General features: G+C 40.1%; 1 long non-coding RNA gene across 1 annotated transcript; it reads right to left on the reverse strand.

Moving 5' to 3' along the window:
- LOC148212984 (uncharacterized) lies at positions 1–22,619 on the reverse strand. The gene is made up of 3 exons (XR_015789173.1): positions 22,480–22,619; positions 22,325–22,406; positions 1–271 (listed from the first exon to the last, which is right to left on the reverse strand). It is a non-coding gene; the product is annotated as an uncharacterized LOC148212984 (long non-coding RNA).
- Between the last annotated feature and the right edge of the window lie 2,451 nt (positions 22,620–25,070).

Raw genomic sequence — 25,070 nt, forward strand, 5'->3', positions numbered from 1 at the left:
GAATATCATTCAACAACATTCGTGGACCGCCCCACGAGACAAGTTTATCATTCAACTCAGCGAAACTCAAAGAATAGAATAAAACTAAAATAGGCACCTATCTCGAAAGGAACTAACAACCAGGGGAAATCTCCCAATTATTCAAATACGAACAATTTGTCTATTGGCCATAACATAAGGCCTCAACCAATGACTTAAACTAAACAGCCTATGTTCCTCGCTCGTCACGTCTCCTCCGTTCCATCAGCATGGTTGCCCCCGAGTCCTTCACCTGAAACAATCATTGTAGAGGGGAGTGAGTATTTAAAATATACTCCATAAGTAGCCCTCATCAACACACACACACATCATGTTCAATTATATCACGAAACAATCGTAGTCATGTCTTTCAACACATTATGCATTCAAACATAAACACATTCCATAAAAATTTAGTAACATCCACAACCAGTAAACACATTAACGACAAACCTCTAGTCTCCCTAACACCGCAAGTACTTCCATACTTATCTCAGCTATCCAAACCTTCCACAGTTATCCCCTTCAAATATAGTCGGCCCCTAACCATTTATACCTAGAGCCCCGACACTTCTACATCGGCCCTCGACCATTTATACCCGAGGCCCCGATGACTTCACCATCTATTGACCCTTGACCGTTTATACCCAAGGCCCCAACAGTCTTCCCTCCAAAGGACTCCTCATATCGACCCTCGACCATTTATACCCGAGGCCTCGATACTCCGTTAGTGACGTATCAGCCCCCGGCCATTTATACCCGAGGCCTTGACACTCACTCCTTCACTCCACTAGTGACGCATCAGCCCCCGACCATTTATACCCGAGGCCCTAACACCCACTCTTTCATTCCTTCCAAAAATCCAACCTTCACCAGGGCCTTACTATACACTTTCTTTTACCACTAACCCTGCATCTTTCAACTCGCGAGTACAGTTCAGCATGCTTTCACAACTTTATCAACTTTCTAATAACGAACTAACAACCCTATCATGCTCAATATCCATCATCATTATTTAACCAGTATTACTAAGAATAGTAGCTCGCTAAACATGCCGAACAAAACATACATATCCAAGCACAAACATTACCAAAATAACAACCCAATCATGCTCAATAACCCACATCATTATTTATCAAGTATTACTAAGAATAATAGCTCGCTAAACACGCCGAACAAAACATACATATCCAGGCGACAAACATCACCACAGCAATACTCACAATTTAGCAAAGCATAAAACTCACCATTTTTCATCGACAAATACCCAACACCCTTCCATGTATATCGACTACCACAACGAAAATTATTTAGCACAATGACACCACAAAATTAGCATTAAACGTCACAAAATCAGCACGTTAGAGACCACCGAGCATACATTAACACACGCACACGCCCCTTGTCTACTTACCCACAATCGTACCCTTAAATTTTGCGTCGACCACACCCTAAGCATACCAAAACAGAAAATACAGCACGTTACGTACGTTATTTATCCTTCGAAATTAACTCTAAAAGGGTTTGAATGACGCATTACCACCAAGACCGACTTCGTATACATGTGGGCCACCTAGATCTAACTCGCCAAGGTGTGGGTAGCCTAAATCGAGCTTCGAACGGATGTGGGTCACTGCCAAACGTCCTAAACACCGCTGTAACGTACAAATCCTGCCGCCGTTTCGTTGCTGTACCGCCGTTCGCCGTGCGCCGCCACGAGGGGGGGGGGGGGGGGGTCGCGCCGCCGCTGGAGCGCCGGGAGTTGCCGGCCGCCACTGCTCGAACGCCGCCAAGGGAAGGTGAAGGTTGCGCCACCGCTGCTCGTGGAACCCGTGGGCAGAACCGCCGCTACGTCGCACGCAAAAGAGAACGCCGGAGGAGGGAGGCTGGGTCGCCGTCGGGTCGCTCACGTCGATGTCGCGCCGCAGTTCGGAGTTGCCGGAAAACGAGAACAAGGGGGCGGCTGGGTTGGGAAGATGAAGAAGAAAAATCGGGGGGGGGGGGGGGCTGGGTTGAAGAAAGAAGAAGAAAGGATAGGGTTTATTTTATTTTATTTTTTATTTTTTTATTTTGTTTTGTTTTAAAACCAATTTTCCTCAACTGAGGCCCAACCATCAAAGCCCAAAAAGAAGGAGTCCATTCCCCTTAAAACAAGACCCAACATACAGAGTTCGGTAAATAATAATTTAATTGGATTTTTAGAGCCCGATAAATATAGATAAATTTAATTAACAATCAATTTAATATTAAATGAAAAATCTCCTGATTCGAGACTAACTAACCTGAGGGACTCGGGGCGTTACATCATATTACTCTCCAACAACATCAGCCTATTTCCTTGCTTCAATTGATTCAGGTTGTCCTTTTACATTATATCAAACACATGTGAATCCTAGTTGTTGGTCAATTGGATTGGTTCAAAGTAGCTTATTTGCTTTCCATTTAACGGATTAGGCTAGCTACTCGTATATATTTGTGGGAAATTAAGAGCCTAAATATTTGTCAACCAACCTTTTGTTTTATATGTAAGAGAACCTAGTCCACTGATTTTCCTTGTTTACAAGCATAGAAAAGAGTTTGATGTTATTTTCTATTACATTTTGCTTATAAATCGTACTTTAAGGCTTAGTTTGATAGCTATATAACGCATTTGTTGGGTATGCTTCCCTAAACTCGTAGTTTATATTTATGTAAGAACAAATTTATATTCAATAAAATTATGATTTCTTGTTCAATCATTTAGTTGTTGATTTTACTTCACTGCATTGTCTAAATCCAATAAACTAAAGATCCAAGGTTATTGTCATGTAATCGGGACAATATATATATTGGGTATATTTTTGATATACCTTCGATATACAAGTGGATAATGTCCTTGGAATAACCTAAAGGGTATATAGTATATGGATAAGGCTGGGTACCTTATCCTGACAACACAATGGATACGGCCCACTTTGTAAATGTTACAAGCGGTCCGATACAGAACATTTATGTGGAGACATGCGAGTGGGGGTATCCTATACAATGAGTTTGTATAATACCGGACCGCTAAATAACCAATCTTTAGATGTAACACCGTTGACTAATAGATTGCTATTTCATAGGATGACCGGGAAACTATTCTCAATCCTGAGTGAAATATGGACTTCTGCCCTTGAGGGCTCGTTCTTTGATCTGTATGGGTGGGAGTGGCGTAAGTCGCCGACTCAACATTCCTACCATTTTGGGACGAGACCGAGTGGGGAGTTGGGAACATAACTTCACAAGATGGAATTCACACATCCCTGATTTTCGGGAAGTAGATGAGTGTTCTCTTAAATGCTGACTCCAGGACTTGAACAAGGGTCCCACCTTCTTACTGGCCCGAGAGGGATTTCTGGTTATTGATCGAACCATAACCGGGTTGTCATTAGAGGAGCGATAGTATTTAAGGAGCAAGATGTAACTCAGGGATAAAACGGTGAATTTTACCTAGCTTGAGTTACGAGCACTCGTGAAGGATTGACTTGCCATTAATGGTCGATATCCGTGGACACAAAAATATTCTCCAATGAGAAGAGTGCAGCTGCGAGTCTTTAGTGGAGTGACTCATAGTTAAGGAACGTTAATTAACTCGGTCAATGAGTTTGACCGATTAATCTTGTATCGTTGAAACTTCTGATATGTAGGTCCATTAGGTCCCTTTGCTAGCTCACAATGGGTAAAACAAAGACAAAGAATTATGAAATCATTTGAAATGTTGAAATTATATATAAGGGAATGTATATAATGTATATGATACATTATATATAAATTTATATTAATTTTAGATAAAGATTCAAAATTAATACTATATATTATGAGATAAATTATTTGAATGAGATTCGAATAAAAATCAATATGAATAGGATTCATATTAAAACGATAGGATAAAAATAATGTTCATAAGATGTACATTATAACTATAGGTTATACGAGAGAAATGCTTTAGAATATGATTCTATTTTGATAATAAATAATTAAGTGTTAATTATTTATTTAGTTAATATATAAATATATATATAATTAATTAATTGTTAATTAGATCAATAATTAATTAATTAAATATATATAATTAATTAATAAGATTAATTAATTAATTAATTATAATTATTAATATTAATATAATTAATATAATTATAATATTAATGTAATTAATATTACTATAATATTAATTTAATTAATATTAAAACACTCCCCAAAATTGTAAGGGAGTGAGAGGTTAGTTATGAGGTTGGGAGTTACCCTACGTCATCATGCGATTTTGTTTTGTAGTTTGGTTCTACAAAACAAAGACAGCTTCTTCCCATTTCTCCCTAGCCTATGAAGTTCTCTCAAAGATAGAAAGGAAAACGAATTGTAATGCCCCCAAATTTCAAACAACCCAATTTGGGGCACGTTATTAAAACCTCCTATTTAGCTCAACATCAACAAAATAAAATAACTACATTTTGCTTAACATTTTCATAAAAGAAACTTTATGAAAAATTTGGGGGAAAAAGAGAGAGGGTGAGTACAAAAACTTGTACTCAATAAGCAGCCCTTACCTGAAGGGTCACGCACAAACAACATGTTTACACATCAACCGAACGTTATGCCTATCGTTAACATCATGATTTAAATAAAAAGGAACAATTTATACACAAGCTTGACTAAACGTGCTTTCTACATGTCAAAACCAAATCCTCACATCACGACTCACTCATTCTCTCTCATATTCCTCCAAGGCTTACTCCTTCGAGTCGCACCGACCCCTGACCATCTATTCAGAGCCTCGACAGTTCTCTATGGCGCTTGGCGTTTGATCTCTGACCTTTGTATCCAAGGCCTCAAACTGTTGCATCGACTTTTGACCATCTATTGAAGGCCTCGATGACTTTGCAACATATTGGTCCTTGTTCTTTCCACTCAAGGCCCCAATACTTGCCTTCCCTATAAGATTCATCGCATCACGACCTCCAACCGTTTATTCGAAGCCTCGACACTCATCTTTGTCTAAAGTTGACGTATCGATCTCCCACCTTTGTACTCGGAGCCTCGCTACCCAACTAGTGACGTATCAGCCCTCTGGCCCTGATACTCACTCATTCACTTTATAGCAGAACCAAATTCTCACCAGAGTCCTACTACATGCTTACTAAGCCATGACCCATGCAACATTTAACTCACAACCAAGTTCAACTTGCTTCTAGAACCAAAAACAGCAAGCTAATAATTAAACGATATGTTCAACAGATTCCTCCATAATTATTCCAGTATGCTTCCATGACTACAATTAAGCATTGAATCAAACAACACAAAGTTAGTCAATCACATGCAATTAAAACCAATATGATTTTATCCAAAATGCTCATAATTCACTAACATTCACAAAGAGAAAATTAACATACATATTATTGGATAATAAAACAAACAGAACACGTCAAACAATTCATGTATATTCAAATAACAAACATCCCCACAAGTAAGAACTACTTACAAACAAAGTAACCTAACACGCTACTAAGCTCACCGAAGGATTCCCTAAATCAAAGCAACCAAACTTGTGTTAGAACTAACAAAAACCATTTAATTTGCATTAAAACTAAATTTATGTGAGTTGTTACCTACTGACTCACACTAAAACCTCTTGGGTTAGGGGTGGGTTAATGCCGAGGAAGTTCGGGCTCTCAAATTCGAGTTCGAATGGCCTCGGGCTTGCTAGTTCGATGCAGAAAAGCGATGGGTAATGTCAATTTGGGTCTAAATAAAGGTGAGCAACCCAAATCGCACTTCGTTTAGGTGTGGGTCAACGTCGAAAGTCACACGAAGCCATCAAAACACTATTGTTCGTGAATCACTAAAGGGAAAACCACAGGTTGCTCATAGGTCTTGCTGTCAACATTGAAGATATGGGCGTCGGGGTCGTCGAAGACTCGCGTTGCCTGAAAAAATTACCAATCACCGCCGCTACACCAGAGTCGTCGGACCTAAGCTGTCGAAAGGCTGCACTGCCATGGAGTGCCATCTGCATCGATTTGTTTAAGAGAGACACGCCGCTATCGGAAGTAACGTCGCAGGGGACCGGTGCTGCAGAACGACGCTGGAGGAGAGGCTGCCATCGTCGTGGAGCAACAATAAACGCCTAGACAAATAGCATAGACTACCGCTACAGACCAACACGAGTCCTTCCAGGATGCTTTGTCCTCACTCACATGCTTCCTAGTAAAGCAACTAGTAGGTCACCCAACCTAAAATTGCTCAAAGCCAAGCAAGCTGAACTTTGAAGTTCTTATGATTGAGCCACCGAAAAAGAATGTGCACCTTGTTGGTATAGGTAGTGACTATCAATTCTTTTATGTCTTTCTTGACCATTCTTCCATGATCTCAGGACCCCTCTCATTCAGATGTGGTATCGGTTCACTTTTCCCTCCTCTCTAGTCGGACGTCACATGCCCACCAGCTTCCACCTTGGTTTATCCCCGAACCACATCCTACTGGGAGAGGTTCTGCTCTGATACCATCTCAATAACACTTTAAACAAATCGAAACTACTTTTATGTGAGTAGTTACCTACTATCCCACGTCGAAATCACCTCGGTTACGAGTGGGTTGCTTCAGAAGAGGTTCGACACTATAGAAACGACGTCGAAGGGGTTCGGCTTGCTGGTCCAACGCCGAGAGGAGTGGGTAATACTATTTTGGGTTTGAATAGGGGTGGGTCAACACCAAACGTCGCAGGAACGAACAAATGTCACAGAATTGAACTTGGGATCATCGTATCTGAACCAAACACGTGTTGGTCGTTGGTTGTTGAAGAAATCATCACTGGGTTTTGCATCGGGATGAAGGGTGCCGCCGGAGTTATGAGTTGCCTCCAACCTTGAGAACTTGCGCTGCCATTAGGAGGCTCACCGAAACTGCCGACCCAGTAGAGGGTTTGGCTGAAAAACGCCCCAAATTCTCGAGTGCCCGTTGCCGGGTTCTGATGAAAACGTGTCGTAGCCTCGTCGGAGCTACTCAAAGACGCCGCAAATCAATGTAGGACGGAAAACGACGTCGGGACAGCACGAGATCCCGCCGGATAATGTTGCAAAACGTGAGTGTTTACCGGCTGATGTCGCTTGCCGTCGGATTCGAGCTGCCGCTGCTGGTGATCGAGTCGCAGGAGATGAAGGCTGCTGGGGTGGTAGGTGGCGGCCGGGGGGCAAAGGTTGGGGAAGAGAAAGAGGGCTTTTAGGATTTATTTTTGTTTATTATTGTTATTATTATTCTTTTAATCCATTTTCTTTAAATTGTTTTAAAACTAAAAAGCCAACATTCCAATTTAAAAGAAAACCCCTCTCGAGTTGTTTTAAAACTAAATGGCCCAATTCCCAATTTTAATAGAAGGCCCATGGATTAAAAGAAACTGAAATTATATTTTCCAACAAATCTAATAGCCCAAAATCCAAAATAACAAAATATTAATGACTTTAAAAGAGGGAAAAAGTTCTAATCCTTTTCCAAAAATAAAAAATAAAACCCAATTTAAAAAGGTTGGGAAATTTATTTAGAGATTAACTAAATTTTAAAACACGAGAATAAAATTAAGAAGGAAAAATCAAATTTCCAAAACCTTGAATTAAGATTTAAATAAAATCCCTTTCCAAAATTATAAAACTTAATTTATCTAAATCCAACAAAAATTAATTTGATTCTAATTTACCCAAAATTAAAACTCCAAGATAATAAGATTGAAGAATTTCACTTAACAAAAAAGGGAGAAATCAGAAAGCACAATCTAAACCTTAAAATTAATTAATCAGAGAACGCGAGGTGTTGCACTGTTGGTGGCTAGGGCAAAGGGAGGAAGAATGAGAACAAAACCTAGGGCCTTTTTTGTTGGTTTTATTTTATTTTAACAAAAATAATAATAAATCCAAAATAATACTAATAACCTTATAAATAAGGAGAAACTTTTCCTAATAATTTTGTTTAAAGGAAACTCACTTTAAGAAGGAATTAGATAATTTATTTAAGAGATTAACTTTACCGGAAAATTAAATTTCAAAAGTTTTGGATTAAGATTTAATTAAAAATCTCTTTCCAAAATTTGAAAACTTAATTTATCTTAATTAACGAAATTAAACTTGAATTCTTATTTACCCAAAATTAGAACTCCAAATTAGAAAATCTAAGAATTTAAATTATCAGCTTAGGGAAAAAATCCAAGGATTCAATTTAAATCTTAAAGTAAAATTAACCCAAAAACTTGGGGCGTTACACGAATTCCCTTTGTTATAAAAATCGGTACTCCCACAATCACTCCTCAATACCCAGAGAATAGCCATGAAGATTTGGTGGTGGTGTTCATTTGTGATTTCTGAAAGAAGGTCTTCAAAAGTGAGTTCTCTTCGCGTGCATTTTTCTCTTTAATGTGCTGTCTTTTTATCCTTAAAATTCAAGAAACGTTCATCTCTTCCACTGCGGGAGTAACGTCCCATTAGCATTATGCTTTATCTTGGTCTAAACATGTACATATTAAATTTTGGTAACAAATAGAGCTGAAATATGATGGATATTACGATTTTGTACAAGAAAATACCTACCTAGACACCAGACACCTACGTCAGTATGGTATCTGCTAAGGGCTGGGCCTTAGGAAACAAATTAGTTCATGTTAATAGTATTTATGGAGAGTATTTGTGCATCGATCATCTTGATCTATCGAGTTAAATCGAACTCCATTCGTAATACACCCATTATATGAACGAATTTGAATATCAGGACCACATGCTAGTATATTCAACTCATGCACAACAACATTCGACATTGAAGAAACTTGGGATCTCATTTACAGACATATTTTACAAGAACAAAAGCCACGGGAATAGTGAACCATACTACATAGTTCATATGAAAAATTTTCATATAGTAGAACTCACTTGTCTTTTGAACTGTTGATGCGTGGATTTCGGTCCTCCGGTTCACTTCCTCGCACCCCACCAAACTTGTTGATCCGGGACTAGTACCTGCAAAACCAAATCGAGCTAAACCGGTGTGACTCTAGTCACATTGGCTCCGATGCTTAAGTTAGCAAGAGAATAACGTAAATGTAGACCACTTTTTTGATGCCCTTACCTCTAAGGCTGGATCGCTACTTATAGCCGTCAAGTTGTTCCAGAACTTTCCGTAGCTAACCCTAGTTTCGTTGGCGGGCCTGGGCGAAATCGTGGATCGAAGACGAAGGGTCGCTGGTGGGCCGTGGACCGAGCCCCGGGTCGGGACCGAGCCCATCGCGGCCCAGTGGGCTTTTTTTTAGATCCTCACATGTACTTCGACTGCCGGTTCCCATTGCATAACAGTTGCCCCCTACTCCCAATGTGATGCTTTTGATCTCATTAAGAGTATAGCTTTTGTAGTGACCTATCTTGTCGTATGGGCCCGAGTCGATTGAGTTGTCGAATCATTGTGGGGCTCATGGCACCCTAGTTGCAGTGAGCTGTCTTATCTTCACGGGACACAAGAAAGTGTCTGTCAATTTTCCCTTTCCTTGCAAGACCCGATGCAACCTGTCATGCAACTGTCACATCTACAGTAGACCCATGCTTTGAGATCTCGAGGTGTTGGATACCGAGCCAAGAAGTCACAAGAGTGTTGGATACCAAATCGAGTAGTCACAAGTGTGTTGGGTACCGTGCCGAGTAGTCACAAGGGTGTTGGGTACCGAGCCGAGTAGTCACAAGAGTGTTGGGTACCGTGCCGAGCACACTTCGGTCCGTTGGGTAAAGACCTCTGGACCGAGAACCGTGCTATGAGTTAAGGGCTATTTAAACCCCTTCATCCTCATCAATTCTTGTCAACCTCCCAACAAGGTATTCATTTCTCTGCCCTGCTCTTTGTCGTATTTTCTTTTTTATATGGCTGACCTTAATTTCACGTGAACCTCTTCGGATGACGGGTCATCATCACATCCTTCGTCAGATTCTCAGTCTTATCGTCCATTTTGGATGGATAACTCCACTCCTACGGCGAAGGACATGCGTCGCTTGCGTTCGAAATACCGTATCCCGGACTCGGTTAGCCTTCGGCTTCCGAATCCGGGAGAGAGTATTGACGGCTCTTATCCCGGTGAAGTAGCATTTTATGCCGCGATGTTTCAATTTGGGGTTCGCCTACCATTGCCTCTTTTCCTTCAAAACTTTTTAGCTTTTAATCAAATAGCTCCTTCCCAAATCGTCCCGAACGGGTGGTCTACTTTGATCAGTTGCTTTATTTTGTGGTCGTACCTCGGGGGCGAGCAGCATCTAACCGCCACGGATTTTATGTCGCTTTATTATCTCAAACATAGCCCTGAGGATAACTTTCATTTTTATGTTAGCTCCCGGAACCAGGTTCTTGTTATGGGTCCCTCCTCAGTGAAGCATTGGAAGAATGAATGGTTCTTTGTTGGCGGTGACTGGCTAGCCCGTGACGAGAGAGGGTTGTATTTTCCCGTCCCGACCGAGTGTAGGGAGTTGGGTAAGTAGCTTCCGAACTCCATCGGGACTTTCGCAAATGTCAATTCTGATATTTCTTTTTTTTGTTGGCAGTTTCCCGCAACTGTGAGCTTTCCGCCGAGGCAACCACTTTCTATCATACCGTTATCCAGCTACCGGATATCGAGCGTTGGGGCCCAGATTTGGTTACGGAGCAAAACTTAGTGGATTTTGGCTTGGCCCTTCCGCGCAACCCTCCAGGTCCTTGTCGAAATCTTCTCTTCACTTTGCATGAACGTCGCTTTTTACCTTTATCTTTGTTTATAGACATGTCGAGACGGAGTGCTTCCTTGTATGAGAGAGAGCGTCGCCGGAATACCCGGGGCTTGGGGGCCGGCTCTAGTCGGGCTTCGGATATCGAGGTAACTGATTTGACCGAGGAGGGACCCTCTTCACAACATGCTCGATCTTCCATGCCTCCGACAGCTCCGAGGCGTTCCGCACGACTTCATGGGACATCTATCCCGTCCTCCCCTCGAGGTCATCCAGGGAACTCCTCTCAAGTCCCAATCTTCCCTTTCTCTAGCCAATACAATTCTGACGCTGACGGGACAGCTTACTTGGAAAGAGCATTTAGTCTCTGGCAAGGCCTCGGCGACTCATCAAGCGGGTCAGACTTTGGTCTGTCAAATCCTCAGCACAGCATCAGCACATGACTTAGCGATCTCCACCAGGTGAGTGCTTGGTAACCTCCAGTATTTGTGACAGCATTCTCCCTTAACGTCGAATTTTATCCTTGGCAGACTTTCAACCGTCTGGTGGTATTCTCGGGTCGAGTTGCTGATGAAATTAACTATCTCCGCTGCCACTATGCCCTTCGGGAGGAGCTGGAACAGGTCATTTCTTCCTTCAACCAGGCCAACAGCCTTCTGGAGGGTACCCAACGTGAGTTGGAAACAGAGAAGAGAAAATCTCGAGACGAGCTAGCTAACCTGCAGAGTAGACTTGACGAGGCCAACGCTCGACTCTCTAATTTTGAGTTCTTGGCCAGAGAATTCAAGAAAACTTAGGAGTATGTTGACTTGCAAAACCCTGCCATGGAGTGCGGTGTTTCCTGGTCTCTCCGTCAGGTTTCTACTCAACACCCTGACATTGACTTTTCCTTCCTCCCGGAGCGTTTTACGGCCGAGCGTGACGCTCCTGACGACATGGATGACGACGACGACGAGTAATAGGGTAGCTTGAGTGAGTCGTTTTTATGGTTGACTCTTATGTGCTTTGTCACTATGTTGCTTGTATCTCTTTTCTTTGGAATCATCAATCAACCCTCTTACCAATCACTTACTGGCTTACGGCTCTAACTCTGATGGAGTTTTGTTGCTTTCATTTCCATAGGTTTTTAACCCGTTGGTCATAGCCGGTGTTGTTTTTGTCTTTTACTCCATCTCATGTTTTAACCGTGCCAGGCCAATCAACCCACTTCTGGTTTGGCCGTGTTGAGATTGTTTAATTATTCTTTCCAAACGTGTCGATTAAAGTAGATTCATGTTTCGTCGCACGTGATCGGTGTCGAGTGGTGGTCGGACCCGAGCCGTGTTCAGTCGAAAATAAGACCTATTGACCAACATAGGCTATCTCGTAAAACCGCCGACTAATGTAGATTTGTGCCCGTTCACACTTGGTCGACGCCGACAGTGGTCGGACCGGAGCAGTGGTCGGTCCCGAGCCCTGCTCCGCCTGCTTGGCTATAGCTGGTTTTACCGTCACCGTGTAGAATTGGATTTACCAAGCTTACGTCGTTGAGTAGCCGTAGTCGGTACCTATTGCCCCTACTCTCAAGTGTATTGTCGATATCTCTTAAGAGTACGCTTGTAGACGAGGCAAAGTGTTTTATCAAAAAGTCGTTTGGTATCTCGTTTTGGATTTAAGAGATATAGTTGACAGAGAACCAAATAAATGGATACTTTATTGAACAAAAGAAATAGCAATTAGAAATCTTGCTAAAAGTAGAAAAACAAAAAACAACCACATTTGAAGGAAGAAAGGAAAAGTCAACAGCCCCCCTTAGTAGAAGTCCTGTCGTTGTCCCTCATTGAGGTATAGTAGCATTCCCGCGACACTCGTTGTTCTCCTTTAATCTCTCCTACCCCACCCGGTGTTGGGAACTTCATGGACTGGTGATATGTGGATGGTATTGCTTTGAGCATATGCATCGTCGGTCTTCCCAGTATTGCGTTGTAGGAGGATGTGTAGTTAACGACCAAAAAGTCCACCATCTTGGTGACACTCTTCGGCCCACTTCCGAACGTTACCGGCAACTCTATCCTCCCTTCGGGGATGACTCGTTCTGTAACGCCCCGCGTTCTCTGACTCGTTTATTTTAAGAGATAAATAATGTCTTTGGATTTTTCCCTAAGTTGATAACTTTAATTCTTGGATCTTCTAACTTTGAAATTCTAATTTTTTGACTAAATTAGAATTAAGTTTAAATTCATTGGATTAAGATAATTTAAGTTCTCGACATGTGTAGGAGATTTTTTTAGTTAAATCTTAAATTCAGGGGTTTTGGGATTTCCCTTCGTAAATTCTACTCTTCTTTGAATTATTATTCTTGGCTATTAGAGTTTAAGTTAGCTATTTTATTTTGGGTTTCTTGTTTTGGGCCGTTAGAACTATTTGAAAATAGAATTCTAGTTTCCTCTAGCCCATGGGCTTTCCATTAGAGTTGGAAATTAGGATTTTGGGCTTTTTGGTTTAAATGCAAAATAAATAAAATAAACAAAAGAAAACCCTAGTTGGCCCTCTCTTTCCCTCTTCTTCCTCCCTCTTCCTTGTAGCCGCCCCCCCCCCCCCCCCCCCCCGATTTCTTCTTCCTCTTCTTCCCCAAATCAGCCGCCGGACCCCGTGGGATTTCTTCTCCGGCGAAGCAGAACACGGTGGCGGCCCAACTCCGTGCAGCTCTCCGGTGACTCTCCGTGCAACGTGCGACGTGCAACAGTGGCGTTTTCCCTCGTCGGCGGCTCGAGCAGACAGCAACTCCGGCGTCGATTGGCGGTGCATCACGAGCAGCGGTGTTGAATCGCGATTCCGGCGCCATTCCACGGCTGCGCGGCGTTTCCCCCACGAATTTGCAGCAGTGTGACGTCTCCTCCACAATCGCACGACCCACGGCGCGGTGGCTCTCCGACGACCCTCCACGACCAGCCGGCAAGCTCCACGAACCCACAACCAGCACGTGAATCAACGCTTCGGTGACCCGTTTTGTGATTCCGAAGCGAGCAAAAGTATTCCGACGCATTTTGGCATTTACCCATACCAAATTGGAGCTCGATTCGTGATACCCATCCTTGTTCGAAGCTAGATTTAAGTTACCCATTACTTTTTGGTGTCAAACCAGCAAGCTCGAAGCTTCTAGAACTCGGTTTCGGCAGCTCAAGCCTCCTCGGCGTCTACCCATTTCAAACCTAAGAGGTTTTATGGTGAGATAGTAGGTATCGGGTCATCTAAATTTACTTTCGAGGCAAACTAAGTGTTTCAAACATGATTTCTAATCAAGTTTGGTTTGCTTTTGGATTTAGGAACCCTTCGGCGAATTTGGTAGCGCATTAGAACTTTGTTGTAAGTAGTTCTTACTTGGGGGATGTTTGTTGATTGAATATGTATGAATTGTGTGGTGCTTTCGGTGTGTTTATTATTTATTAATATGTAAGTTAATAGGTGTTATTGAGATGGTTTCGTGCTTAACTTTGCTATACTTGAGTATCTCGTGTATTTAGAGTTGGTTGGGCATCATTTGAGGACTTCTAGTGGTTATTGTTGGGTTGCATCCTTGTTGTTTCATTTGTTCCTTTCCTTTTACATATTAGGAAAATATCTGGTGTCATGATTATTGGATGTGCCTTGAGAGTTGCTGCTCGGTATGGTTGAAAGTGATTAAGCTTTGTTGTTTGAAAGTATGTCTTGGGATTGAAAATGCACGTGATAGTTTTATGTTATTTAGTTTATGTTTGCTTAGTTGGAAGCTACGGGATTATTTTCTTGTTTTGTACGATGAAGAGCATGTTGGATAATTGTGTTTTGATTAGATGTGTGAATGGCTTGTCGATGCATTTGAAAGATTGGAATTGGTGGCCTATCGAGTAATGAAAAGTAAGTAGATGAGGGGCGAGTGCGTGCGTTGATGTTTATTATTTGGTTGTCGTTGTGCTGTTTTATGATGTTTAATATTGACTTCCAAACGTTATTGTGCAGTGTAACTCTTGTTTATGTTGGTTTATGTGCCTGAGTAGTGTTGCATGTCCGTCGGTGATAATAGTGGAAATTTTGTATTGTTAAGCTGCTGAGATCTGATGTGGAATGATGTATGTTGCATGGAATGCTCGTTAAAGTGGACTTATTGTGGAGATGTTGTTGTCTGAATTTTGCATAAGATGTTTGGCGTGTCTGATGTGTTTATTTATGTCTAGCAATGCTTATTGAATACTGATGTTGGATGACTTCTTCGAATGTTGGATATTAAATGTTTGGATGAATTGTGTTGGGCGTGTTCTAAAAAGTTTTCTGAACCGCTATGTGAAATGTATGTTATGTGAAGCATGCCATAGGGTTATTTGTTGAAGCTTTTGTGTGCTCTATGTTGTGATCAGGTTGGTTGCTGTCAAACTTTGTGTTTTGGGGATCTGTGATGCATTGAAATCATACTAGTGGTTGTGTCGTGATGGGCGCTGTGGTGGTTGCTGTTATTAGGGAAGTAGTACTGAAATCTTGGTTGGAGGCTAGAACTGTTATGTGGAGTTATGAAAGTTATGAAGTGAATGGGTGAGTGTCAGGGCCTCGGGTATAAATGGTCGAGGGCTGATACGTCACTAATTGGGTATCGAGGCTTCGGGTATAAATGGTCGGGGGTCGATGCGAGGAGTCTTTCGAAAGGAGAACTATTGGGGCCTTGGGTATAAATGGTCAAGGGCCAATAGATTGTAAGACATCGAGGCCTCGAGTATAAATGGTCGAGGGTCGATGCAGAGTTCAAGGCCTTGAGTATAAATGGTCAAGGGCCAATAGATGGTGAAGTCATCGGGGCCTCGGGTATAAATGGTCGAGGGCCGATGGAGCAGTGTCGGGGCTCTAGGTATAAATGGTCAGGGGCCGACTCTGCTCGAAGGAGTTAACTGTGAAAGGCTAGAGTAGCTGTGATAAGCGTAGAGGTACTTGAACGTTAGGGAGACTAGAGGTTAGTACTGGAAGTTAATGTGTTCCTGGTTGTGGTTGTCACTGAATTTTATAGAATGTGTCTATGTTTGAATGCATGATGTGATGAAAAGCATGACTGTGAATGTTTCATGATTTGGTTGAGCATAATGTGTGTGTGTTGATCCTTTAATAAGCATGACACGTTGTTCCTTGATAAGCATGTTGTTTGTGTGTGACCCTACAGAAAAGGGCTGCTTACTGTGTACTGTGGTTGTACTCATCCCTCTTTTCCCCTCCAGTTTGCAGGTATCGAGCTAGCTCTTGGGACGGTGATGGCGAGGAGGAGGCTTGATCGGAAGGACCATTAGCTATGTTGTGTACAATTAATTTCTTTTAGTTAGGATAGTTGTGGCCATTTAATGTTGTAGTTGAGTTGGTAGTGGCTGGTTTTGTTTAGTTTTATTGTCTAAAGGATGTTGTAAGGTTGCCGATTCATTATTCTTTTAGAGCATTAATTTTGTTAGCCTCTTGAACTACGGGATTGTAATCTATTTAGGATATTTATGAATACATTTGTTTAAGTTGATTGTACTTGAGTTAGCTTTTGCTTCATTGCCATTCGAGATGTTAATTTTCATTTAGTAGATGGTTTATAGTTAGTAAGGTTTCCTTGAAGGGTTTGGTTAATGTGAAGTCGGTATTAAATGGTTTATCTGTATAGGATTGAGTTTCTCTTAAAACTTTAGTGTTGTTGTTCTAATTGTTCAAGCTCTCGTGAGTGTGGAAAATCAGAGTAGCGCAGCAGAAGCGTGGTAGTTTTATTGCTTAGTGTTGTTGTGAAGAAAATTCTCTTGTTTATACGAAAATTTTAGGTAGGCTTAGTAACGGTCCCTGTTTGGAAATGGTGAAATTCTTGGGGCGTCACACGTTCCCCTCCAAATCCTACCAGTGGCACTGGACTGCTCTTAAGCACATTTTCTCTTAGATTCATAGCTTTATAGGCTGTCTAGGAGATGATATCCGCCGAGCTGCCCCCATCCACCAAGATTCGATGTACTTTAACATTTGCTATCTTCAAAGTGATAACCAGTGCATCGTTATGAGGGTGAAGGAGGTGAGTCGCTTCGTCCTCTGAAAACTCAATCGCCACCGGCTGGTTTGTAGTATACGCGTGGTAGACCTCATTTTGCTAGCGACTCGTCCTAGCTTTTCGCACATCTGCTTTTCTTTTTCTCCCGGATTCTCTTTCTATGGGGCCTCCCATTGTAGTTCCAATCTCTCGAGCGGGAGACTTGTCGCTTTCGCCGTTTTGTGTCGCTTTAGGTTCCTCTACATACTCTTTGAGGTAGCCCCTTCAGATTAGTCCTTCCACCTCTTCCTTGAGATCAAAACAATCCTGAGTTGCATGGCCGTGATCCTGGTGGAAAAGGCAATACCGGCCTTTGCTGCGCTTCGTTGACGGGGCCTTCATCCTCTCCGGCCACTTAAGCAACCTTTGGTCTTTGATCTCCATCAGCATTTTCTCGAGTGGAACGGTGGTCGGGGTATATTTTTCAAATTTTCGGGGTGGATCTTTCTAGCTACTCCGATCCCTCTTCTCCCATCTCGACCCCTGCGGTTTATCTCCCGACCTCTCCCTCTTTTGGTCGGTTCGCTTTCCGTCTGGTTCCCTTTTTGAGTAAAAGAACTCACCAGAGCTCATGTACCTCTCAGCTCGGCTCAGCGCCTCCAAGAAGGTGCTCGGTGTTCTCTTTCCGAACGAAAATGACAAATGTTCATCCCTGACGCCGGACATGAAGGCCAGCAGAGATACAGCGTCTGTAAGGCCTTCTACCTGCAGCTTCTCCTCGTTGAACCGGGCTACATAGTCGTGTAGACTCTCTGTCGTCCTCTGCTTAATGGTTAAAAGATAGGCCACGGGTTGGCTCCGACACCGTCCCCCTACAAACTGGGTCACAAATGCTCTGGCCAAGCTCTTGAAACTCGAGATTGACCCTCGTTTTAATTATCGGAACCATATTCTGGCCGACCCGTTTAAAGTAGTCGAGAATACCCGGCACCTGACCGCTTCCAACACTCCGTAGATATCCATCCATTCCCGATAAGCATCTAGATGGTCCACTGGGTCGGTCGTCCCGTCGAATTGTTTCACCGTGGGTAGCTTGAATTTTGGAAGGACCTTCTCTCTCATGATCTCCTCCGTGAATGGTGAGTCGGCCTGGTCCAGTAGTTCTTTGAGGTCGAATCCCTTCTCCTTTTGGTTATGTCACTTCTCCGAGGACTCTGGTCGATCTGTCGGTTTGCCTTTGTCGAGACTTACCGGCTCAGAATTTCTGTCATCATGGTCGTTTTTACCCTCATTTGGTGCCACGGATTTATGTCGCTTTTTCATCTTTTGGGAGTCAAAAATCCGGGTTCGTCGCTTGGTATTTCCATCTATCCGCAACTTGCTCCCTGCACTGTTCGTTGACTCCTCGGTTTCGCTTTGCGCTGGGCCATTCCCCTTTCTCGGGTCTCTAACAAGGGGCACTTCGTCGGACTCTTGTCGCTCGAATTGTCGAAGGACTTGGGTCATGCGTTGAAGCATGCCCTCTACCTTATCTTCCAAAACTGCGAACTACTTTTTGAGTGGCTCAGGGGTCGTTAGTGCATGCACCTCAGGCAACCCTTCCTGACGTTCTAGGTTTGGCTGGCTGGTCCCATCCTCGGGTCCTCCAACCTGGGGGTCGTCCAAGTTCAGCCTCCTCTTGGCAGAGCAGTTATCATCAGAGCGTCGTGGACTCCTTTCTGGTGTCATGCTGCTCAACTGGATGCTTTAAATCGTCCCCACAGACGGCGCCAATTGTTGATGCGTGGATTTCGGTCCTCCGGTTCATTTCCTTGCACCCACCAAACTTGTTGATCCGGGACTAGTATCTGCAAAACCAAATCGAGCTAAATAGGTGTGACTCTAGTCACACGGGCTCCAATGCTTAAGTTAGCAAGAGAATAACGTAAATGTAGCCACTTTTTAGATGCCCTTACCTCTAAGGCTGGATCGCTACTTATAGCCGTCAAGTTGTTCCAGAACTTTCCGTAGCTAACCCTAGTTTCGTTGGCGAGCCTGGGCGAAATCGTGGATCGAAGACGAAGGGTCGCTGGTGGGCCGTGGACCGAGCACCGGGTCGGGACCAAGCCCCGGGTAGGGACCGAGCCGATCGCGGCCCAGTGGGCTTTCTTCCGATCCTCACTTGTACTTCGACTGTCGATTCCCATTGCATAACATGAACCATTATGGAAATAGTGCTTCATGCAACCTAGCTAAATTACCATTGCGTTCTTGTTGTAACTCCAATTCGTGTTCTCTGTGAGATGATACCAATAATCAACAATGTTTGAAATAAATTAATCCAATTTGAGTACAAAGAAGTTCATATCGTCTAAATGGATCAACTGCTTCGCAATTGGATAGAACATACCAATGCGCCATTCACCACTCAGCAGGCGATAATTCCTTCAGTTGTGAACCACCGATTGGACGTGCATTTTGTGAGAATACATGAAGATGTGCCTTTGAGTCTCTTACGTCCACCATGACATCATTTTGAACGGGCCTATTAAATTTGGTTTCAATTCCATCGAGGTACATTGAGCAAAATGTCAATGCTTCATTCGCAATGATAGCTTCTGCTATAGAACCTTTAGGTCGAGCTTTATTTTTCACATATTGTTTCAGTGTCCTCAAACTCCTATGAGCATATGTGATATTAATTAGTTATATTACTAAATATCCTTTGTAACTAAGCATATAAATAAAGGTGTATACCTCTCAATCTGATACATCCAACTATAACCGACATGTCTTACTAGTTTGGCTTCTTCATGCAAGTGGACAGCTAGATGAACCATAACATCGAAAAACACCGGAGAGAATATTCTCTCAAATTTGCATAAATACAATACAATTGCATCTTGCAACTTATTCAACGTCTCAACTTTCAATGTCTTTGCAGTCAATCTTTAAAGAAATTTGATAGCTCTGCAATAGTCTAGCTAACATCATTGGGCAAAAATGGACTACCCCCACTGATAAAAGTCTTTGTAGCAACACATGTGAGTCGTGAATTTTCAGGCCATATATTTTCTGTCTTTAACGCTAACATATCACGATATGTTCGATGCAAAACTAGCAGGGAATTTGACGGTTTTCAAAAAGCTACAAAACTTCTTTCTTTCATCCGCTGTTAAAGTGTAGCTAGCATGCGGTTTCAACAATTTGTTCTCCACTTGTCGGAGATGTAATAATTTATGCATGTTTAACTTCATTAAATCCTTACGTGCTTTATTGTTGTCCTTTGTTTTCCCTTCAATATTTAATAATGTGCACATGACATTGTCACTAATATTCTTCTGGATGTGCATGACATCTAGTTTGTGTCGAATTTTGAGACTTGACCAATATGGTAACTCAAACAATATGCTTCTCTTCACCTAATTAAATTCACCATGAAGTCCTTTTCGTTTCCACTGTAAAACGTTGATAGTTTTCCCGAATGGCGGAAAAACAATGGAATCTAATTGGTGGATGACATCCAATCCAGAAAAATGTTGTGGTGCAACTCTATTTTATGTTTTTCCATTGTATTGTTTGCTTTTTCACCAAGGATAACTATGTGGTAAGAATCGACGATGTCCCATGTAGCATATCTTACTATGCAATTTGTATGATGAGATGTTCTCATTACATATTGGGCAGACCTTATATCCTTTCGTACTCCATCCTGATAGATTGCCATTAGTCGGAAAGTCGTTGATTGTCCATACCAAAGCTGCATGGAGTTGAAAGTTCTTAGCACTACATGTATCATAGGTATAAACATCAATAGACCATAATTCTTTCAATTCTTCTATCAATTGTTGCAAATAAATGTCTATATCTTTTTTTGGAGATTTTGGACATGGTATGAGTAACGACATGAAAAAAGATGTTTCTTTCGTACATTTCCAGGGGGGCAAGTTATATGGAATCAATATTACTGGCCACGTATTATATGATAAATTCATGCGTCCAAATGAATTGAATCCATCAGTGGCCAAGACTAATCTTATATTCGTTAGTTCTTCTATGAACCAATAATGTTGTCTATCAGAATCTTTCCATGCCTCAATATCTACTGGATGTCTTAAAACCAATTCATTATCTACTCTTTTTTCCTTATGCCAATCTCATTTCTCTTGTCGTATGTTTACACAAAAATAATCTTTGCAATCGAGGCTTCAATGGGAAATACCTTAAAATTTTGTGTGGAATCTTTTTTCCTTTACCATTGTCTGTTTTGTAACGGGATACGTTGCATTGTGGACAGACATCAGCTTGCTCATTTTCTCTCAAGAATAAGATACAACATGTACTTTTGCAAACATGTACTTTTTCATATCCTAAGCCCGAATCTCGTAACATCTTTTTTGCACCATAATAAGATTATAGAATATTTCTATCATTAGGAAGAGTTTCTTTAAGTAATTGCAACAATATATCAAATGACGTATTACTCCATAGATTAAATACTTTGATATGCATATATTAATCACGAATGTTAGCACCAAAAATTTCGTACATCCAGGATATAATTTTTGATCAAGTTCATCAAACGTTGATTGAAACTTGGTGTTTTCAACTTGCCTATTGTCGCTTGCTTCACCCTTAATTGACTAATCTTCTCCCCTAAATTCAGTGTATCTCTCACTTGTTTAATCATTTAACATCTCACTCATTCCATGTTTATGATGCATGTTTTTATCAATACTTGTACGTATCCTCTTAGAAGACAACTCTCGAGTTTTCCCATGGAATGTCCATATCCTCTAATAAGGACACATTCCATTCGAGTAAAAATGACCTTCCACATCGTATGGTCGTTTCCATATAAGTTTTGACATTTCCTACATGGGCAACGTGTAAACCTTCTCTTATCGACATGCGTCTTCGACAATTGAATGAAGGACCTAATTCCTTCCGTATATTCTTTACTTAACTTATCTGGATTTTTTATCCATAATTTTTCCTAGTCAAAAGTATACAACAATTAATTACTAACATAATTAAACAAATGCAAGTACGAATTTATAAGAAAATATATATCACAACAAAATCATAAGCAATCCTAAACTTTTTGACTCCAACCCTATACAAATTCTAATATTTAAGGTCATCATTTTCTACTCAACAAAAGCAAATATATTAAAAGTATAATTTAAAGTAAATTATTACCAACAAAACTAATTCCAAACATATAATAATCTAAAAGAAACTCTAAACAAACAAATTTCATTAATAATTTAACTTTATAATAACTTAATAATAACATTCTTAAAATTCATTCCAAGCAAATTCTAAATGAAATTCAAACTCAATTTCAAACATAATATGTAAATAAATTCAAACAATAGACATGAATTTAATAAAATCAAAAGAGAAAAATATTGCACCAATTAATAGTGTTAAATTTTTAGATACACAAGAACGAATGAAACGATAATTCCAAGCAAAGTCTAAACAAAATTAAAAGTAAATTTCGTACCTGTATTTAAAAGAAATTCAATTATTGAACCGTACACAAAATAGAGCACAATTGAAACATTAAACCTATTTAAAAGAAAAAAAAGAGAAAAATTTGTACCAAATAGTGCTAAATCCTTCAATGCACAAGAACAATTGATGAAATAACTTCGGCGAAAAGAAGCCCCAAACCGTGAAGGATTCTACACAAAAAACAAAATAAGGAATATAAAGTATAAATCAACCAAATAGAGCTCAAAAAACAAAAAAACTTACCTAGGTATTAAAATCGACCAGGTTCGGAGGTTTGCAGCAGCGCTAGAGAACGAAAAGGGGAGAAAATGGAGGAGAAAGGGGAGGGGTTCGGGTTTAAGGGGGTTGGCTGACGAAATTTTTTCGTCGCCCCCCAAAACGCCATCGTTTCGAGGATAAATTTAAAATTTCTTCTCAAAATTGGGCTGTTTTGAGCGGTGATGAAAAAAATTCATCGCATCGTGCCAAAACGGCGCCAAACTTGGTACCTAGAGGAAATTTGGCTTTTAATTTAATTTTATTCTCAAAATTAAATTATTGTCGCTTTTTGAGCGACGAAAATAAGTTTTACCGTGATTTCGTCGCTTCTGTAGTGAGATAAAGTTTTGTCGCTGTACATGCGACAAAAATGTGTTTCATGGCTGAATTATGTCGTTGATGCCCTTTTTTCTTGTAGTATCATCGGCCACAGGAAAAATAAGAATAAAATAAATCATAGACTAAAGGAAATTAAAATATTCTGAAAGACATATCCTCCTTGCAAAGAAAAATGCTTGCTTGATCTACTAAAAGACCTAAGGAAAATACAAGATGAAATCCTATAACAAAATAAAATAAAGTTATGAAAGTTTTTTGGAAAATTATGCCAAAAGCCGCTAGAGTTTTTTGTTGGCAGCTAGAGTTGTTTGGGTGCTAAGGGCATGTGGGCGCTAAGGGTGTGGGCGCGTAGCAGGCAAGGTGCGGGCAGGGACTAGCATGTGTAGGGGTAGGACGACAACAAGCCACATGCACGTTGTAGACACCGTATTTGGTTCGGCTCATTTTTTTATTATTATTTATTATTAAGTTTAATTTTTAATTGTTTGAATAATCATAACATAAGTTTTAATATAATTTGTTTAGTTAAAAATAACATAAAGTTTAATGTAAAGTTATAATTAAATTAAATTTAACAAAAAAAAAATAAAATTTGTTTAAACAGAATTTAATTTGATTTGATTTTTTAATTTTATTTTATAAATTAGGTTTTTTTTTAAATAATTGATTTTTAATAACAGCTTTTTCCTCTTACATTTTTTTCTCCGCAAAGCCACGTAACGTATCATCTTCTCTTTACTTTCCTTCCCCCATGGAAGCACAGGGCACTCAGAGCAGAGAAGGAGAAAATACTAGTCCGTTAGAAAAACTCAGTTTTACTCCTCTCTCTTAAAAAGGGTCACCTTCTCCTTCATTTTCTACCTTTCACCACACACTATTTCAACTTCTTCATCTTCTACCTCTCACCACTCCCTCTTTCTCTCTCTACAACAAACTCCAGTAACCTGCAAGATCGACCAGCATACACGACCAACCCACGCAAAGCCTCGGTGACCTCCACAACCAAGCAAAACCCCGATGAGACGAAGCAAGATTCACAGATTGTTGCTGGTAGACAATATAGTATGATACTGTTAAAGTTTTCTTAAAAAAGAAAAGGTTTAAAGTTTCCCCCGCAAGATACTTCTCTTTTTTTTTTTAACAAAATTGTTTTTTTTAAATAAAATGATTTGTTTTAAATAAACACAACTTTTCAAAATAAAACAAAACCTTTAAAATATGTTTAAATACATTTTTAAAAAATAGTAAATGATTTTGATAAATGATTTTTTATTTTTTATTTTGTTATAAAAAGAGTTTTTTTCGTTTTGGTAAATAAAAGTTGATTTTAAAAAAAAGGAAATATTTTGTTTTAAACCATGTTAAATACAAAATAAATAAAAGATTTCTTTTTTCTAAAAATGAATTTGTTTTAAAATAACGTTTTTAAAAGTAAATTTATGAAAAAAGTAAAGATTGTGTAAATGGATTTAAAATAAATTTCTTTGAATTAGTAAAACCTAAGTTTTAAAAGAATCTGTTTAATTTCTTAATAAATAAAAAGTTATTTTTATTTTTTTGTTTTAATTTAACAAAATTCGCTACCTTTTTAGTTTTAAAAAATAAATAAAAAGTTTTGTTTTTTAAAAGAAAACAATGTTTGCAATTTTGATTGTTGACATAGTGGTAAGATGCTTAGATTTTAATATATATGACTTAAGTTCAAGCCTTTGCATGTTTCAAAATAAAATTATTTTTTTATTTTTTTTGTTTTTATCAAATAATTATTTTAAATAAAAGATTTTTTTCCTTTTTAAATAGAAAAATTTGCACTTTTTTTTAAACAAAATTAAAAAATAAAAAGTTTGTATTTTCAAGAAAAGAAACTTATGTTGTATTCGAAGGTGTTGGCACATTGACAATACACTTGGATTTTAACATTTGTTGCTTAAGTTTGACCCTTGCGTAGCCTTCGTGCCACTCATACATATTAATTCATATCTTATAACTAAGTGTGAATTAATATAACGTGAGACATTTCAATCAATACACAAAAATATTTTTTGGACCAAATAATATAATAGATAATTTTTTAAAAAATGTGGTACTGTTTTCGAACGGTGTCGTAGGGTGCTAACACCTTCCATACGCTCAATCGACTTTCGAACCAATAATCTGTTTTCGCAGACTTTGTCTTTATTTTTTGGTGACTAATCACACCTCGTAGATGATTGGTGGCGACTCCAAACCCTTATCTC

The sequence above is a fragment of the Momordica charantia genome, assembly GCF_013281855.1.
Source record: "Momordica charantia cultivar OHB3-1 chromosome 2 unlocalized genomic scaffold, Mcharantia_2.0 BLBB01000002.1, whole genome shotgun sequence".
NCBI lineage: Eukaryota > Viridiplantae > Streptophyta > Magnoliopsida > Cucurbitales > Cucurbitaceae > Momordica > Momordica charantia.